The sequence below is a fragment of the Apodemus sylvaticus genome, chromosome 1 (genome assembly GCF_947179515.1).
Source record: "Apodemus sylvaticus chromosome 1, mApoSyl1.1, whole genome shotgun sequence".
In the NCBI taxonomy this organism is placed as follows: Eukaryota; Metazoa; Chordata; class Mammalia; order Rodentia; family Muridae; genus Apodemus; species Apodemus sylvaticus.
The window spans coordinates 137,717,770-137,738,174 of record NC_067472.1 but is presented as its reverse complement, the minus strand read 5'-3'; positions in this window follow the sequence as shown (position 1 = coordinate 137,738,174).

Below are 20,405 nucleotides of genomic sequence, written 5' to 3'. Positions count from 1 at the left end.
CAGCAAGCGTCTATGTTATAGACCATTCTAAGAACATCTGCAGAGCCTACAAACATGCTGTGAGACAATAGTTACAGATTTTCATCATTGTAGCACCATGGCTACCTATGAACCATTGTTATATTATTGTCAAAGAATCCTTAGAGGAATGATTACCTACAACCTTGGGCAGCATCTCTTCTCCTTATGGGAGGAGGAGGACATTTCCTGGGATGCTTCCCATCTCGCCTTTCAAAACACTGATTGTATGTGTCTAGCATTGAGGATGACAATTTTCATGATTTTTTTTTGTTTGTGTTATTTTTTTCCCCTGAAGGTGTGGTCTATGAAGGAGGAAGGGATTACAGTCCTGTAAGAAATCAGGTTTAAAGCTGTAGGAATACAACAGAGAGTGCATGTGTTTGTGCTGGTGTATGAATTCATTCATTCACGTGGAGGGAAGCTTCAGCTTGAAAGCCAATAAAACTGACATCAGGGACCAGAGCCTGTCTGAGGGTGCTCAAAGGATTTCAGTACCTAGGCAGATTTTCTGAACCAGTGTGAGCAGCCATCTATCAACTTGGGCTTTGTGGGGTTTCTGAGATGGTTTCCACTTACCCAGAGGCCATGGGACTTCTAGGCTCTGTGTAGTAGTTACAGATGGTGCTGTAGGTAAGTGTCAGATGGCAAACCGGCATGTGTCCTTGTCACCTCTCCTTTCCCAGAAGTCCCTTGCCCAAGTCTCTCCTTGCAGCCAGCAGAGGCTCAGGTGCCTGGCTGTCTGCCTTCTGTCTGGAGTTCTCTTTGACATTGCTGCTTATGCATCCTGCCCTGGGGATTATGAGAAATCACAGGCAACAGAGACCCTCGGAGGTGAACCACTCAGGGATTCTGGCTCTGAATCCTGTTTACATCTTCATTCAAATTCGTGTGACACCTTAGACAATCCTGACACCCAAGCAGTGTAACCAAAGGCTGTCAGTCACCTAGTGCTCCCAGCACAGTGAGTGTTTGATGACTTGGAGGTGGCACTGAGAAAAGGTCCAGGTTTTGGAATTGTAAACAGGATGTGGGACATGATCAAGTCCAGAGACTCAAGACAATCTTAGGACCGTTTTCCAACATTTTTATGTGGTTGCCATATCAAGAATATGAATTATGAAACAAGTTTATAGACTCTATGGTATAATAAATTTATCAAATTTTAGTTAAAAGAAAACCTGTGGCATATCTTAAATTTATCAATATGTCTCTTAATATATGAAGCAGTTAGTTTGAATTTTATTGCAAATTCTAACAGTTCTCTGGAGTATATTTATGTGCAGAGGATTAGACTGTGTGGTTCTGCACAAGGAATATATACGTGATTAGTTTTTCTACCTGGGGCAGCCCTAGATGGCCCTTACGGTCTTATCACAATTACGGCAGCACTCAAAATGTGTCTCAGTTTAGTGTTAAATTGTTTGTCCAAATTAGAACTCTCATGTGCTTGCTGACTTCTTAATTGTGCAATGGCCAACAGGTCTGAGAGTAAGCCAGAGAACCACTTTTCAGGCATCTTCCACTCTTTGTAAATGGGTCTCTGTCTGGCCTGGAACTTCACCACAGAGCCTAGACTCGGTTTCCTACCAGCTCTTTAGCTCTGTAAAATCTATTTTTTTTTAAATCAATGTCTCAGGCAGTTGGAGGAAATGAGTTTTGAGAATTGATGTGGAAACCCCAGAAAGCAGCCCTGAAGTCGTGAGTGGATGAAGAGTCTTCCCCAATCTCCTAGGGATGGGACAGTTACTGTTCTTATGAGCTTTTGACTCTGGTTTATATATCATAGCTCCATGTAGAATCCTTGTCAGGGTGCCTCAGGAAGCATGTGTATCTGTGCACTGACAGTGTCAGTCCTCAAGCAGCTTTCTTCTTCTATGTGAGATAGCTCCTCTTATTGGTCTGCAATTTCACCAAGTCGTCTAGGCTAGCTGGCTGGTGAGCTTTCAGAAATCCTCCTGTCTCTGCCTCTCATCTCAACACTGCTATGTTTACAAGTGTCCTGATTTTTATGTTGGTTCTCAAGATGGCTTTGTTCTGTGTGTCTTATGGCAAGCTTGGGCTTTACCGACTGAGCCATGTCCTCAGCCTCACCTTCAAGAATCTTAACTGATGTTCTGACACCACTGTGAGGGAAGTAAGTACTTATTGTCACAGATTTACCTTTGATGAAATAGATCTAAGAAATACCAGATTCTCAAGATGACCACAATGATAACAGGCGGAGCAGAATTCCGATCCAGATTTGAACTCACAGCAGTTTCCCAGTGTCAAGCACAAGGAAATGTTGGAAAGCACCCCACCGTCCATTTGTCAATGCTTCAGAAGAGCTAGTACCCCGTGCTCTGCGTGCTAGCTAACCTGACCAGTGACAGACCTGAGTTGTAGGGCCCTGTTGTACCAGGTTCCATCTAGCACCTGGAGATACCTGAGAGCAGGTGTGCATGACCAGATGCTCTTCTGTGCTTTGGGTGCTCTCTAGACCTTTCTTTTATCCTTTGATCTGTACATGCATGCAATCTGTGTCACACGGCTAAGCATGCTATCCAGGAGGCACCACAGCATTCATTTCTTCTTTGAGGTACATATGGACGGCTTATATTTTTAAGATCCACTGTCACCTAGAGGAAGAAGGAAAAAGGAAGAAGGGTGAGGCTATGTTACATTTCCATGACTGATGTTCCCTCTTACCTCAGAGATGCATTAAACCAGAAGCCGGTCTCCCAGCAGATAACACAGAGATTTCTTCTCTGCTCCTCACAAACACTGAAAAAATTTCTTGAAATTTTCCATTATGAAAAGGAAATTTAATATTTAAAGGTAATTTGACCTATACATGCATATACCATGAATATTTGATGAAACCTATAGCAAATGTATTTATAGAGCATTAATCTGGGGATATTTATTTCTTATCCATTTTCTGGGATATTATTTCTTCAGCAAGTGTGAAGTCACCCTCTACAAATGCTTGACTCCGAAGATGCACATAGAAATGAGAAGGGGCTGTTCCTTTTCTCACCAGAGCTGGCAAAGCCCCTGTCACCCACTTGTAAAAGAAGCTATTCTAAGGGAATTGGAGAGCACTCAGTGTGGCCATAGGGTCACATTCACGTAAAGGTCCCAAACTGCAGGCAACAGAGACAACCTTACCCTTGTCCTTCTGTAGCGCCAATGTTACTCTTTTGTGAGATTTCAGTATAATTCCATTGATTAAAACTTATGTACTGTCCAGTTTTGTGAATTGTTGTATATAATATCCAGTTCAGACACTTGCCTTTTAAAATTGCTTAGTGTGCACACCTAGAAGATAAATATTTTTCTTTGCTGTAGCAACAATGTTGAGATTAAAAAATAAAAGTAGAAATGAATATCAACCAGAAAAGCAGCAAGAAAAGAGAAGACAGCATTTCTATACATGTACAATTTATGATTATTTTGTTATGTGGATTTGAGGAGGCAAAAGTTGCCTCACCATTATTATATAGAGAATGAATACATTCAAGAGACAAACGTTTCAGACTAATTAGTATGAACTGCTTTGAGGTCTTGGTTGTTGACTAAATTAGACAGCGATGTTTACTCCACTTGTCAAAGGCTGTGGAGAGTTGTGCTTGTAAGGGATCTCACACTGACCAATATGGCAGCCAGGCCACTCTGGCTGCTATGGGAACACCTCACTTATATTTGCCTATATGCAACCACCTGGCACTTTTCGTGTTGTGTAAATAATACTGCTCTCTTACATGATACTTTAGCAAGAAAGAAGAAGTCAGCATTTGCTGGTCAATGGAAGAAAAATGAAACTTAAAACAGAAATTTCAACAGCAAACTACTTTAAAACAAAGGACTTTTAATGGAGTTATTCCAAAAAGTACCGGCCAAAATAGCTCAGAAGAACTGATCTGTTTATGCTAGAAGAAATGTTTGTTGGTTGATGTGGATTCCAGGTCACATATGACTTAGTTCCATAGTCACCAAGCTCTGTTCTGAGTTTGTCTAACCATTGTAGTACCAAGTTCTTACTTGAAGTTCCTGGAGGCATTTTCTGCTGTGTAAGAATTAGACACCTGTGCTTACAGACTCCTAAATCTGTAAGCTTTTGAGAAAGCACTGCTCTTTTCCAGTGTAGATACACAGAATGCTATATGTGAAGACAGTTGCCTGCCAGTTTCTAAAGAGCTTGGCTTTGACAACATTTTTTTTCCAGTGAAAGGATGACCAGCACTTGCGTGACTGATTTCAGAAATTTATTTTGCCATAAATAAGTTTAGCTTCACATTATACAGCAGACAAATGATCATTTGTGCATGCATCTGCCTGTACACATACACATACATTTACACACTCACATTTACATATACTATAACAGGAACAAGTTTTTCTTAAAACATTTCTCCATATTAGATTTAGATGTTTTCTGTTCTAAACTATTCTATTTCAGTAATAAAAACATGCCAGTTTTATGACTCAATAACTCTAGCTCTCAGTCTGCACTTGGATACATACAGATTAAGAAGCAATGACTGGTTACTAACAAGGCAAACTTCAGATACTATAGTCAGGGCTTTTAGTTTTGCACTTGATTTTAAGCTGGTATACAAAGTAGAAAGATGGACACAGCATTTCCATACAGATTGACTTTTGAGTGCTCATCCTCCCCTAACTCTTTTCCTGCTTACACTTGTATTCCTCTTTCCACTTTACTGCCATGAATGTTCTATTGCCACTTGACTTTTTCCTTAAAATCCTTCAGCCTCCTCATGGTCTCCTCTTCAGTTTAATAACCAAAACCCATTCATATATGCATGCACTTATGCATATATGTGTATACACATATGCACATTCACTTATGCAGACATGTGTATATATTATACATATTCTATATATAATTATATATAAAGAATAAACATTAAAATAAAATATATAACATATAAATGTATATATTATATATAATTTTATATATTATATAATTATGTTATAATAAACTATACAATATATTATGATTATATACAATTATACTGATATATAAAATGTATAGTATAATGTATGTGTTGTATATATATATGTATGATATGTGATTGATATATGATTGATATGTAATATGTGATATATGATATTATTAAGATATATGATTGGTATATATGACATATGATATATTATAATATGATATAAGATATATTATATACAATATATGATATATGTGTGTATGTAAAAAGCCAGGGTCCTCATATGAGAGAGGATATATATCTGTCTTTCAGATTCTGACTCACCTCATTTAGTATGATGATTTCTAGATCCATCCATTTTTCTACAGATTTTGTTTTTCTTTATTTCTCAATAAAATTCCATTGTACATATATGCTATATTTTCATTAACTATTCATTTGAAGGACATCTGAGATGGTTTCCTTCCTTGCTGTTATGAACAGAGCAGCACTAAATCTGGGTGGGTGATTATCTCTTGTGGACTCTAGAGTCCTTTGGGTGGCCCAGGAGTGGTGAGCTGGGTCACATGGTTCTTCTACTTTCTATTTCTTTGAGAAACTTCTACTCCAATGGTTGTCAACCTTCCAAATGCTGTGATCCTTTAATATATTTTCTCATATAGTGGTGCACCCAACCTTAAAATTATTTTCATTGCTATTCTGTAACTGTAATTCTGCCACTGTTATGAATTTTAAGGTAAATATCTGATATACAGATATTTGAACTGTGACCCATGTGAAAAGGTCAATCTAGCCCTAAAGGGCCCATGGTTGTAAACTCCTGATCTAGATTGATTTTCCATAGCACCAGCTTACCCTCATACTCATTTGGTATCATTTTTCTATTTTTACCAATAGTCACACATAGTCTGTCTTTTTAATGTTTTCATCTTTCCAGTCAAGCATATAAAAGACTTTTAGTCTTAGCCACTAACAGAACTTTATAATACACTGAAAGAATTTTGAAATTGGTACTTACAGCACTTAGGGGTTGTAGTGATTTGTTTTTCTTGAAGCATTGTGGATTGAACCCATTATTTGTGCATGCTAGCCAAGCAATCTCTCACTGAGTGCATTTCCAGCCCAGGATATAACAATTTTAAAGCATAGTTAACAAACATATGGGGAATCCAGTTAGATTTAAATTCTAGATTTTAAAAAAGAAAAGGCATAACAGTTTATTATGCATTTGACTTAAATGTTATAAGGATATGATTATTAAAATAACTTCTTGCTAACCTGGAATTGAATTTTCACTTAACCAATTGAATTGGTTAAGTATGACAACAATGAATCATTCAAAAATCACTGTCTGCTCCTGAGATCTGGAGACTGAATTCAGGGCATCAGGTTTAGGTGTTAAAGCTTTTTCACTGAGCCATCCCAATCCTCCCTTTTTGAGCTAGCCTTGTATTCCTAGAGATGCTTCTAGCCAGTTCCTGGTCAGGCTATAGGTCCTAGACCCGGCTCCTCTAATAAGCAGTCTTCATGTTGGACTTCCTTGTTGGCTCAGATACAGTGATGAGAACCTCTCTGTGATGGAGTGTTCTCTCTGAATGACTCTACCATTTTTATCTGTCTGAGGCCTCTAGAAGTCTCATTCTCAGGGAAAGTGTGGATGCCTGTCAAATACTCGAACATTGTCTTCCATTGTGACCAATTACCTGAGAAAGTCAACTTCTGAGGAAAAGGTAACTGTTGTTCATAGTTTTAGAAGATTTATTTCATGGTTGTTGGCTTGTGTGGGGGACAGCAGAGTTCATGATGTGACACAGCAAGAAAAAGTGTTGAAGTTGTGGTGGGTGTAAACAGAGAGAGAGAGACAGTCACAGAGACAGAGAGAGGAAGTTGAAAGGGTTGGTGTCCTATCCTAATATCCTAAATAAGCACAGGGTTTCAAAAGGTCAATTAGCTTTCACTGGGCCCTCTGCAGTAAAGTACTACTGATTCCCAGTAGCACTAATGGCTGGGGACCAAGCCTCTAATATGTGATCCTATGAAGCCTATTGTAACATAAACTATAGGAGAAAAAGTATTATGCTTGATGCAATCTGAAAATAATTTTAGATATCAATAAGAACAAAATGTTTTTAACATCATCATTTACACAATGAAGAATACAGAGAAAAGGATAGGTGAGCTTGGTATAGAATTTCCTTCTTTTCAAATTCTTCTTGACAAGGGAACCACATCTGCCTATACTCAGGATAAGAACTGTAAACCAACCTTTTTTTCCAAGGAAGAGAGGCCATGACTCACACAGATATGGATGGGGAAGATTTCCAGAGCTACTGGCTCTCAGGATGTATATCATTCTGAAAACTTTGTGAGAAAAGATCATTTCAAGACATCTTAAAAAGTGAAATGAATTAAGATAATAGTACAGTAGCTAAGATAGAATAATAGAAACATAAGGCATAAAAGGGGAACAAAGAAAAAGATGAAGCTCTCACTAACCTCAGATTTGGAGGATTCTTTTTCTAAACATGCTATGATAAATGTAAAGAATATAGTTGGTGAGTCAAGAGTAATTTTGAAAGGGTAGATTAATATACTAAAAAGTCATGAATGTAGATTTCAAATCTGACTTTATTGAAAAGTACAGAAGAGGAGAAAGAAGACCGAAGCCAGAGGGGGGCGTCATCAACTTGGAAAGTTAAGGAGTCTAACTGAAGATTATAGGAAACACAGAGGGTGCCAAGCATGCAAGTGACCAGGGGCACAAGGGGGCCAAATGTCTAAAAATAAAAGTCTTTCCCTGTTAATCACTGCAATAATTTGTCTGCTTAAGAGATTGTTACATCATTCATTTCTGCATTGCCTATGGGTAAACACATGCTCTGAGAGTTGAATTTGCAGATTTACAGGGCAGCAAATGCACCCAAAATATGAGGATGCTGGGATTTAAACTCTGGTCTTTATGACTGTACAACTACTCTTAGTTGGAAAGTCATCTTTAGCACTGTAAAGACCTTGTCTATATGTATAAATATTCTGTTTGGGAGCAATATACCTTATTTACCTCTCAGCCATTTTCTATGGCTGGGAAACAGGGCACCTTGTATGAATTAGTGTATATGTGTGTGTGTGTGTTGTAGTGTTTGTGTATCTGTGTGCATGTGGCTTTGGAGGCCAGAGATTATAATTGTGAGTGTCATTATGCCTTGTCCCTGATGTTGTTAAGTTAGTGTCTCTTATTGAACCCGGAACTCACTGATTGGCTAGACTGACCTGTGAATAGGCTCAGGAGATCCACTTGTTTCCACATCTCCAGCACTATGGTTACACACATGTACTACCTGTGTCCACTGTTTCATGCAGTGCTAGGGATTTGAACTCATACCTTCCTGTCTGCATAGAGGCACTTAATCCAGTGAACACTCCCTTAGCCCTCGGACTCCAGCCACTGGAACACTTTTATCAGTCAGTGTTGTCATACTTCAGGGGTCATGCTAATTTTGTTTGCTCATTTCAATTTTTAGTATATGTGCTACTAAAACTAGTGCCCCTTAGACTTTCAACCAACACTCCACAATTAGTGTCCTAAATATGCTGAGAAGTTATTCTTCCATAGATGGGCATGCTAATTTACCAACTCAATAGCATTCAAGGACAGGGGCTATTTCCTCACTTTCTAGAAAACATGCTTTTACCATAGAATCCTGTTACTTTAGCCACTAAATACTTCAGGCACACAGGAGATATGAACCTTTCCTGAAATAAAATGTTAAATTTTGTTGAAAAGTGAGTTAGTGATATACTTATATGCCAAGTGTATTATTTACCACAAAATAATTTAAAATCTCTCTTTTAGATTAAAACTAACTGCTAATTTTTTTTTCTGGATTGAGTAAATATTTTGTTTTGGGCCAAAAATGGTGTCAAGTGACTTCAAAATATTTGGTAATAATTAACTTTCTCCTTGATAAGATAATAACAGGGTTGAATGTGAGCAAGGTAAATCCATCACACATGTATGTCACAGTGATACTATTTTGCATGCTAAACAAAAAGTGCATTAAAATTTAAAACGCTAAAGATACTCACAAAATTAATTGTGATAATTATGATTAGGTTTGGATTATCATTTTGTGAAAAGAAGTATAAAATATAAAATGAGTTTCAAGAAATATTAAGACAATGTAAGGATAGCAAGTTAAAACATCCAATTAGCATAGGTGGTAGGATATTATAACTGAAAACTCTTATGTCAAAAATATCACACTAACTAGCAAAACCAGATTTCCCTGACAAGACACCACAGTTGCATGTTAACCCAAAGCAGCTTAGGCTATTTGCATAAGACACACACACACACACACACACACACACACACACACACACGTGAGCAGATAAAGCCAGAAATTTTCCCAGCATGGATAAAGGAAAGGCACTTGAAGTCCTACTTTTAGCTGATGACCCATGAATGGGCAATTGATGGCTTGTAGTGGAGAAAAAAGTTAGATCATTTTTTTTTCTTTAGGGATGCAGACCCTGAGATGATACCCATGTTCCAGCAGGTGGTCCCTCACACATATTCATATAGGGAACATTGAGTGGAATCATGGGTATTTAAAAAATGACTACAATAAATAACATATGAAAGTGAGAGAAGGTAGCCTTCTTAGTAACTCATCTTGAGGGACTAATTGAAGGTAGACCCAGAAGAGTCATCTCTCGCAATTGCATCAATCTGTGTCTGGAGGGGGGGGACATCTCAAAGTAAGCACCACTGACCAAGGGTCAGGGTCTAACATTTGGGAGCTATCATCCAGGATTCAAGGAGACCAGTGACCACGTAGACCCCCCTCTCACTCCCTTGGCTGATCAGAGGGAAAAGATCTGCATTAGGCAACAGGCACCAACTTGTGCTTGCCAGTGTTAGTCCATCTCTGCCTTTTGCTTTCACTGTTGGCTCCTGAGTACAGCTGGAAATCCTCTGGTCTGATGAGGCCAATTGCTGCTTGCAGATGTGCCTTAACTTTGGGGAGTCTAAAGGATGTTGAGGCACCCTGGAGGGAGTCGAGAGGACTACACTCCTTTTGGAAATGGCAAGACTCAGTATTGGCAGGAGCCAACTGAATCTTGCTATAACCTTGTTTCTGTACCTGTGGAGGAGTGAACTGTGCTATCTTACTCTGTGTTCTTGGACCTGGACTGTCTGTGCCCGTGGCAGGGGTGAATTGTCTACATGTTGATCATCTTTCTCTGTATTTGTTGGTGTTGATTATCTCGTTCTGTGTTCTTGGACTTGGATTGACAATATTTTTGGACACTGGACAGACTGAATCTACCCTGTTAAAAAATCTAGTTAACTACTGGAGAAGAAAAATTGTCAGTAGTAGTAAAGAAGGGAAAGTTAGTTACTTTCTGCTTCTCTAAATGGTCCATCTTCAGAGTAGGGTAGCCACCCATAGAGACCTTCGACTTTCAGGTGATCAAAGCAGTATAGGGAAGAATCTTTAGCACAGGATCCCTCAGGCACTCAGACCAAGTGCCCTAGATAGTTACCCGGAAGAATCTAGTGGAGGACACCCCTCCCCCCATGGATAAAAGCCTTTCTTTTCCCAAGACCCACCTCACAGGTTCCGGCAGTCAGGAAAATAGAAACACAGGAGGAGGGATCCTGACCTGAGAAGAAGCGGATCCTCCAAGAACCTCCAACAGTAGACCTGTTGCTCCAAGACCCACCCCCACTTATTCCATATCCTACTACCCTTTCTCCCATGGTCTCACCAGTGTCAGCACCAGATCCTCATCCTATATGGGACCAGGGCCATTGTAGCCCCCTTTACCGAAGGGAGGAACAGGAGGAAATCTTCAACTTCCTGGTCCCACCATGAGAACCTAAAGTCTGAGAGCCTCCTCCCCAGATACAATGGTGACTCTCCTGCTGAGGGCATATGGGCCTTTAGAAAAGGGCAATCAAGCTATGCAATATTGGTCCTTTTCTTCCGCTGACTTGTACAACTGGAGGGCCTTCACCCTCCTTCAGATAACCTCAGGGGGCTGATTAATCTCTTTGAGACTGTTTTATTTACTCATCAGCCCGCTTGAGATGATATCCAACAACTCATGAGAGTGTTCTTCATGACCAAAAGGTGAGAGAGGATAATGCAGGAAGCCAGAAAGAATGCCCCCATAGACACGGTATACCACTGATTGACCAGGCAGTCATCAACAGTGGGTTTCCCCAGACTAGACATGACGGGGAGTTTAACACAGCAGAAGGTAAGGGGAGCCTGAAGGTCTACTGCCAGGCTCCATTGGCAGGTCTCAAGGGGGCCGCACAACAACCCACAAATTTGACCAAGGTACATGAGGTTAGACAAGGATTAGATGAATGACCTGCTGCCTTTCTAGAGAGAGTCATGGAGAGACTCTGTCAGTTTACACCTTATGACTCCAGCAGCATGCAGCACAAAGCTACTGTGACTATGGCTTTTATAGACCAGGCTAGTAGAGATATCAGGAAAAAGCTTCAGAGTCTAGAGGGACTACAAGATAAGCCATTGAGGGATTTAGTGCAGGTTGCTGAGAAAGTCTACCATAACAGGGAGACAGGAGAGAAGGAACAGAGAAAGAGAAATAAACATGAAAGGGATATGAGTGACAGGAAAGGAATTTACAGCGAATCTTGGCTACTCTAGTTAGGGAAAGTAGAGAAGAGAGACTCCATCCAAAGAGAGACAGAAATCCCTTAAAAGGGACCAATGCACATATTGCAAGGAGAGGGGCCACTGGGTCCAATAGTGCCCTAATAAACCAAAGCCAGGTGCGGGAAATCCCAGACCTTAGGAAAAGCACCTCCAAATGGTGAAGGTGTTAGCCCTGAGGGTAGACAGCAACTAAGGAGGACAGGGTTTGGGCCCCCTTCCTGAACCCAGGGTAACTTAGAGTGGAAGGGAAACCCAATTCTTGGTGGACACAGGGCTTCAACACTCAGTCCTCCTCCAAGCTGATGGCCAGTTCCCAAGAAAAAAATCTTGGGTTCAAGGAGTCACTGACATCAAAATGTGTTCATGGAGTACCCAAAGAAGGGTGGACCTAGGGATGGACTGGGTATCCCATTCATTTACCGTTATCCAAGACTGTCTCTACCCTCTATTGGAGCAAGACTTGCTCTCCAAGATGCTCCCCCCATATACTTTCTGCCTGACAGGCCACAACTAACTGACTCAAAAGGAGAGCCCATGGGTGGAGGAAAGACTTCTTCCACTGACCCAGGCTAGGAGCCAAGGCCTCCTGGTTTACAGATGGGAGCGGTTTACTCCATGCTGGTCAGAGTCGAGTGGGTGCTGCCTAGGTGGATGGCACAAATGTCATCTGGGTGGAACCTTTACCCATTGGTACATTTGTGCAGAAAGCAGAGCTAATTGCCCTCAGTTTTAACTTGGGGCTGGCAAGAAAATTGACAGACACACAGATAACAGGTATGCCTTTGCCACAGCCCACATCCACGGAACTATGAACCAAGAGAGAGGACTGCTCACATCAGAAGGAAAAGAAATAAAAAACAAACAGGAAATCTTAGATCTCTTGGATGCTCTGATGAAGCTGGAAACTATGAATATTATTCATTAGCCAGGATGTCAGAAGAAAGAGACTCAGTTGCCCGAGGCAATAACCAGGCAGATCAAGTAGCTCAAGAAGTGGCTATGCAGGAGCCTTTCCTAGTTATGGGCCTGCAAGAGACACCCACTGGGGAATGGCACTGGACTAAGGGATGGCCTCACTTAGAATATACTGAAGAAGAAAGAAGTCAGATTGCTGGTCACCCTACCAACTACTACTTAGAGAAGGAAGAGCAGTGGCACACAGAAGGAAAAACTATACTCCCCAGAAAACAAGCTGAGGACTTACTTGGCCAAATGCATAGATGGACCCATCTAAGCAGTCGATAGATCTAAGGTATATGTAATAGACCTTGTAGAAGAGTGTAAAGTATGTCAGTAAGTAAATGCTCATGCAGCCAAGAGCAAACAGGCAAGAGACCTAGGGGAAAGCAGCCTGGGGGTTATTGGGAGGTCGATTTAACAGAAGTTAATCCAGGAAAATATGGTGACAAATACCTTCTAGTGTTTGTGGATACTTTCTCTGGATGGGTTGAGGCTTTCCCCACTAAGCAGGTAACAATTACCTTGGTAACTAAGAAGATATTAGAGGAAATTTTTCTTGAGGTTCAGAGTTCCCAAAGTAATTGGATTGGACAATGGTCCTGCTTTTGTTTCAAAGGGATGCCAGAGACCCCTCACTGCTTCCAGACTGGTGACTGGGTTTACATACGGAGGCATTGGGAACACTCATTGGAACCCCGGTGGAAGGGATCATTCCTGGTGCTGCTAACCATTCCCACAGCCCTCAAGGTAGATGGTATTGTGGCCTGAGTACATGCTTCCCATGTGAAACCTGCAGACATTCAACTCCCCAGGGACCCCCAATAGACGGTACAGAAGAAGACTGAGAATCAGTTCAAGCTCAAGACCAGTCAATCTTGATCATGACCGCCTGGTGGTATCTTGCAAGCTCAGCATGCTTATTATATGCAATTCAGAAACTCAACAAGTTTATTATATATAGTTGAACAAGGAGGCCAGGTTATAGCAAACAGATGAATAAAGAGGAATTTTAGTTTATCTCAATAGGAGCAGTCTTTGAAAGTGAACAACATTTGGGCAATAAACCCCAGAAGGAGAGGTCAGGAGAAAAGCTATGGTGGACATTTTCTGCACATGATGTCAATACTCATGCTTGGACACAATGAAGCCATTGTCATTCTTCCAAGTCTTACCTGAAAGGGTTTTGACACTCCCATAGGGTTGAGGCATTGGATCTACACATGGCCATGCCTGTGTCAATAGCACACATAACCTCAGCATTTCACTTTTTCCTACACACAAGCTCCTGCAAAGCAAGAGGAGGAGATAGATCTAGAGATGTTCATGGGCATTTTATCTAAGTGGAACTCTACATCTTTACAAGTCAAACAATGAAGAGCATCGATCGAGTGTGGACACCTTTATACACAGTGGTTGGATATACAGCCTATTGTGACCTTTCTGGAAAGCTGTCTGGGAGTATTTGAATAAATTGAATATATCTAAGCCAAGGAAATTGGTGATTCTTCTATTATGTGTCTATTGAAAAACATCATTCTGATCTATTTATAGGCATGCCCCAGTGTGTCTCATTCTGTGACACTTGTGCTTTTCAAAGGAGGAGGCAGTGTATGGCTGGACCTCCAGTTTTGTAGCAAGTGGGTAAAATGTGGTCAATATTCACCATGGGAGTGTATTAGGGTAATGAGGTAATCAGGAGAAATAACACACACACACACACACACACAGAGAGAGAGAGAGAGAGAGAGAGAGAGAGAGAGAGAGAGAGAGAGAGAGAGAGAGAGAGATGAGACAGTGCTGGGATGGAGGTGGGGGTAAAGAAAGCTTAGATATCTTGTACCACACGCACACACATTAAATATTGAATACAAGTTGACCTAGCACTTTAAATTTTGTTCTAAACTTTTGAAGTAATAGAATAGAATGTGACTTTTGGAGTGAGAACACTCTATCTAGTTACTTACCTATCTATATATTATCTATCTCTATCTATCTATCTATCTATCTATCTATCTATCTATCTATCTATCTATCTATCTGTCATCTACCTACCTATTTACCTGTAATTTATAAATTATTTATCTATTTATCTATAATCTATCTACCTATCATCTATATTATCCACCATCTGTTTATCTATGTAAATATCTATCTATGAATAAGTGAATATTTATTCATATTTTGAATATACATAAATGTATATATAGAAAAGTCATGTATATAAATATATATCAATAATTTTGAATTATGGACATTATTTGTTGTTATATATATTTATTTTAAAACAGTACACATAAATTAGTAAATACTCCATGGACATCAATATGAGATACAGTCAAAAAACTAATATAAGAACTGCCATATGATAAAGCTATACAATTCCTATGCAACCCATTTTCACTCCCCCTTCTTGTTCTGAAATTTGTCACCTCTTTTTCTTTGTTATTGCTACATATATGAATAAATGCATAAATATGTAAATACAACCTGCTGACTCTATCTATACATAGATACATCTATATAAGCATTGCTTGCATGCATATGTTTTCAGAGTTGACCACCTGGAACTGGATACCCAATTAAGAGCTTATGCCTGTGAATGACTAATGTTTGGTTTTTCCAGACATCTTTAGTTGTCTGTAGTTCTTTGTCGAGAGATGAGGTCCCATGAGAGTCCCCCTTCCAGAAAGAGTGCCAGTTGGTGTCTTGAACTTGCCCTTTCTCTCTGTGATTCTAATGCAAGTAGTCTGGCTTTAACACACACTCTTAACCTGAGGATACTTAACTTTTCTAATCATCACTGAATCTTTGCCTAGACATATGAACATCTTTTTGCAAGTGTGATGGCTTGTATATGCTTAGTCCAGAGAGTGGCACTCTTAGGAGGTGTGACCCTGTTGGAGTAGGTGTGTCACTGTGGGTGTGGGCTGTAAGACCCTCATGCTAGCTTCCTGGAAGTCAGTCTTCCACTAACAACCTTCAGATGAAGACGTAGAACTCTCAGCTCCTCCTGTACCATGTCTGCCTGGACACTGCCATGATCCCCTGCTTTGATGATACTGGGCTGAACCTCTGAACCTGTGTGCCAGCCCTAATTAAATGATGTCCTTATTAAGACTTGCCTTGGTCATGGTGTCTGTTCATATCAGTACAACTCTAACAAAATAGCATGTATTCTATTCACTTCACTTAAAGATTCAAATTTGAATTTACTCTCATAGCCAAAAGTTACAATATCCTAATTCCAATTTTATAGTTACCTGCAGTTCTGCCTCAAAAGAGCTCTGCTAAACAAATAGCTTCAAACTTCAGTTCTTCAAATTCATGAAAGCAAGAAGATTGTTTATTTTAAGAAAACTGACATTTAAAAATAATAGTCTAATTTAGTTGTATGTCATTATTCATTTAATTACTTTTATCATTCTGACAGTAAGAAGATATTACCTGTGAGATTTTGTTTATGAACATCTATGAAATAAACTAGCACTTGCAATTATGTTAAAGATGATTTTACACTTAAATATCTACTTTTATTTTTTTTACAGAATAAAGAAAAAATTTCCCAATTTAAAGACTTTTTTTTTTTAGCATTAGGTTACCTAACTAAAAGCAGTCTCAACCAAGATGAGTTATTGAAATGTTTATGGAATTACACTAAATTTATTATTGTCCTTTTGCTTATATGGCTTTGATTCTTGAGGCACAATTCAGGGAAAAAACAATAAATACAAATAGAATAAAATCAGCCTGATGAGAATTTTTGTGAAGGAGATTTAAAAAGTAAAAATCAAATTTTAAGTGTAAAACAAGAACAAAGCAGAAAGTCACCTGGTTTTGTAGAGGAATGTGTTTGCTCTTTCCCAAGTGCAGTGCTTTTCTGTGCGTGTGTGTGTGTGTGTGTGTGTGTGTGTGTGTGTGTATGTGTGCGTTGGGGGGGTACTGTGTCACTAAATCTGACTAGAAGGAAAAGTGAATCGCAGATAATTCAGACTTTGAAATGAAAGCGTTTAGCTATTGGCAGATGTCAAGGCAGCCAGAGACTTAATGAATACCGCATACCTGCCATCCTTATCTGTCTCCTGCACAGTTGACAAAACAAGCCAGACTTGATGTCAAAACAGATGGGGAAGGAAGAGAGAAAGACAGAAGAAACTTGGGCAGAGTTAAGTCTCGCTTTTCCATTTTCTCCCCCACCATCCCCACTTTTAAATCTCGGTGATCTGAGCCCAATCTAGGCATACCCACAGTGAACCATTTGCTGCTCCTCAGAAAATTACTCCTAAAACATCCTGGGCCACTACCTCCAGCAATTTGATCGATAATTGCTTTTCTTCCGGTACAGACCCTGGATCTTCCTATTTCTAGGACCATCTCTTAGCTTGGGATTGATTGCTGTCTGACTGGGACCTCTTTGCTTTGACTCTCTGCATGGCTTGGCTGTATTTTTCCTTCGTTCCTGCTTGAGATACCTTGTACTATGGTTTCTTCTGTCACAGACTTGTTGTCCAACACTTTCTCTAGGTGACTGTGAATTTCTGGGTCATGTGCTCAGACTTTGTACCCAGGCCAGATTCTTTATGAATGCCAAACCCACAAATTCAATTGTACAACAATGACTGCGTTGAACAAATTCAACGATCATTTTCTGTCCACTGTACGTTCACTCAGACTTCCACCCATGCCTGCCTCCTAAGCAAACCTAAGGAAACTTTCTGTTTCTAACCTTTACTTTTTAAGGTCTCTTCTTCTTTAAAAAAATAAGAATTAAGAAATTGCTTTAAACAAGCCTCCCTAATTGCTGTCTTTCCTATGGTACTCAGCATAAGAGAAGTGATGCTCCTTTGCCTGGTACCCAAAGCCCAGACATGACCTAGTTCATCTCTACCTCTCCAGCCACCATTTCCCATGCTGTGATTTCCCTTTCATTCAACATACATTTCCTGAATGCCTTAGTGTTTTATAGTGGGTAAAAGCTGGCATTGCTTTTTTCTGTAACAAGACTAGATTCTATTGACAGAATGAGCTATTAAATAAGAGCAGCAAGATTAAAAAATTTAAAAATATGAAAGACTTGGCCTAGTTTGGGAGCTGAGAATGTTTGGCTGAAAAAAAACCCATCATATCTGAAGGATGGATAAAGAAGTTGTAGGGGATGTGAGTTCATTAGTTAATTAGTTAGTATATATGTTTGTTCTCTGTGATAGAGTAACTAATAGAAATCATTGAATGAGAGATTTCCTTTTAGCTCAAAGTTTAGAGGCTCCAATTTGTTATGCAGGGGAAATAAGGCATGGTGGCATGGGCAGTTCCAGCAATGGTGGTGTAGAGTTTGCTGATGGGTCGCTCATATCTTTGTATATAAGAAAGCTGAGATTTCAGGCCAGAAATGGAACCAGCTTGTATATTTGAAGGCTTTTTCTAGTGATATTCACAGGTAGGCTCTATGTACCCCAAAATTCTACAATCACATCAAACAGCACCATACTCAGGGGATGATATATTTAAATACATGAATCTGTGAAGAAATTCAATCAGGGAAAGGTAATCTTGGGCACAGCATAAAACGTTCTTCTAAAGAAGTATTTAAAGGATGGAAAAGGGGCTGCTTGGAGGTAGTGCCTGACTATAATATCAGCACTCCAGAGGCAGAAGCAGGCAGATTTCTTAGTTCAAGGTCAACCTGGTCTATTGCTTGAGTTCTAGGACATCCAGGGATACACAGAGAAACCCTGTCTCAAAATAAACAAACAAACAAACAAACAAAAATGGAGAGCCCTTCAGCTGAACTGGAGAGAAGGAGGAGCTATGAAGATGACTTAGTGACACAGGGAGACAAGCAGGGGACAATGGTTAGAACTGAAAATCTGATGCTCTACTCTGAAAGCAACTTTGAGAAACTGGTGTTCTCATGAGGGTGATTGATTTGAAATTAGAAGAGAACTTGACAGGATCATTGAGTACAAGCACAGAGCAGTGGTTTTGGTGTACTGCTAGTGAATCAAGCATCTTATAGATCTATTCTTGAGGAGTTGGCAATAACTCCTCAATAGCTTGACCCTATGACTCAGAAACTGCATCTTTCTATATAGAAGCCAAAGAAATGAAGCCATATGCCTGCACAAAAATTTGTACTATCAGTATTCACAGTAGCATTATTCCTAATGAATAAATACAGAAAACAACACAAATGCCTACCAACGATGAATGCATAAATAAAATATGATAAAATCACATCCTGAGTTGAATGAAAATGCTTAGGCATGCTCTACTATGAGCTTCAAAATCACAGTGCTGAGTCCAAGAAGCCAAATGCCAAGCACCATTCAAGGATTGGAAAGAAGAGAATATTAAGAGTTTGTCTATGTAACGGTGCCAGGAACAAAGTCTATGGAGATTGAGTCACTTAGGGTTTGTGAGGAAGCAGAAAGATGGAAAGTAAATGGTAGACACTAAAGAATGTTTGGAAGCAATGGGTCATGTTCTAAAATTAGATTGTAATGATGCTCACACCTAACTTCATGCTTAAAAATATTCACTGAATGGCACACTCGACAATTTTAATGATATGTAACTTATTCTTTAACAGTGAATGAATGAATGAATGAATGAATGAACATGCATTGAAATGGATGTGGAAAACTGGGTAGGAGGCAGCTACCCAGCTAGCCCAGGTGATAGTTGATGTCTGGTACTAGGGACTAGGATACAACAGGACAGAAGACCATTTGGGAGTTCAGCTTGGCAAGGATTGGAAACATGAGCACGTTTAGGTCTAGTCTTTCTCTTCTATAAATGCAGCACTATTGTGAGTACTTCAGCCCCTTCCATGCTCCCTGCCTTGTTCACTGTGATCCTGTGTTCTTCAGGATGGGCTCTTAAACCATTGCCTACCTGGTGTACACACACACACACACACACACACACACACACACACACACACACACATGTCAGGTGTCCTTTTTCCCTGAAAATCCTCAAGAATCAACATACTCGTTTATGCCCTCACAACACTCCAGGCACATTTCCATGTTAGCTTTTTCTTGTTTTCTTGTTTTTTGTTCTTGTTTTTGTTTATTTGTTTGTTTGTTTTGGATTTTTTTTTTTTGAGACAGAGTTTCTCTGTATAGCTCTGGCTGTCCTGAAACTCACTCTGTAGACCAGGCTGGCCTAGAACTCAGAAATCTCCCTGCCTCTGCCTGGTATTACAGGCATGCAACACTATCACCCAGCTAGTTTTTTCTTGTATCTGAGTGTTTGCTTATCTGTCCCTGTTGCTGAACACTTTATAATTAGGTGCATTAGGTGCTTCATTCCATCCATCAAATGATTCCTGCCAAGAGTGGACAAACAGTTTCTCCTACTGAGCCAGGATGCCTCTCAACCAATGTCAATGATAGCCTCTGTCAACACACTGGCATAGCCATATATATGCAGTCTGTTTGCACATCTGTTGCTCACTGATGCATATAGATATATCAGGCACACTGGATTGATAAAATAAATAATTGAAAATGTTTTTGGAAAGATATGTTCATATTTATCTGTGGGTAATAATTGAAATAATTTATTCTTGTCTACTATTTATCCATTCTTAAAATGGTTGGTGCTTTTCAATCTCCTTGAAACAAATTTGTACTATTGCCATGATTTCTACCCATAGCATCTTGTTTTTGTCTGCATCCTTGTTTTGCTAAGTATGGGCAAATAGTCTTTTTATTATGAGCCACCCAACTACAGTCCATAATGGGGTTTGGCCTTTCGACAATAGTCTTTACATTTT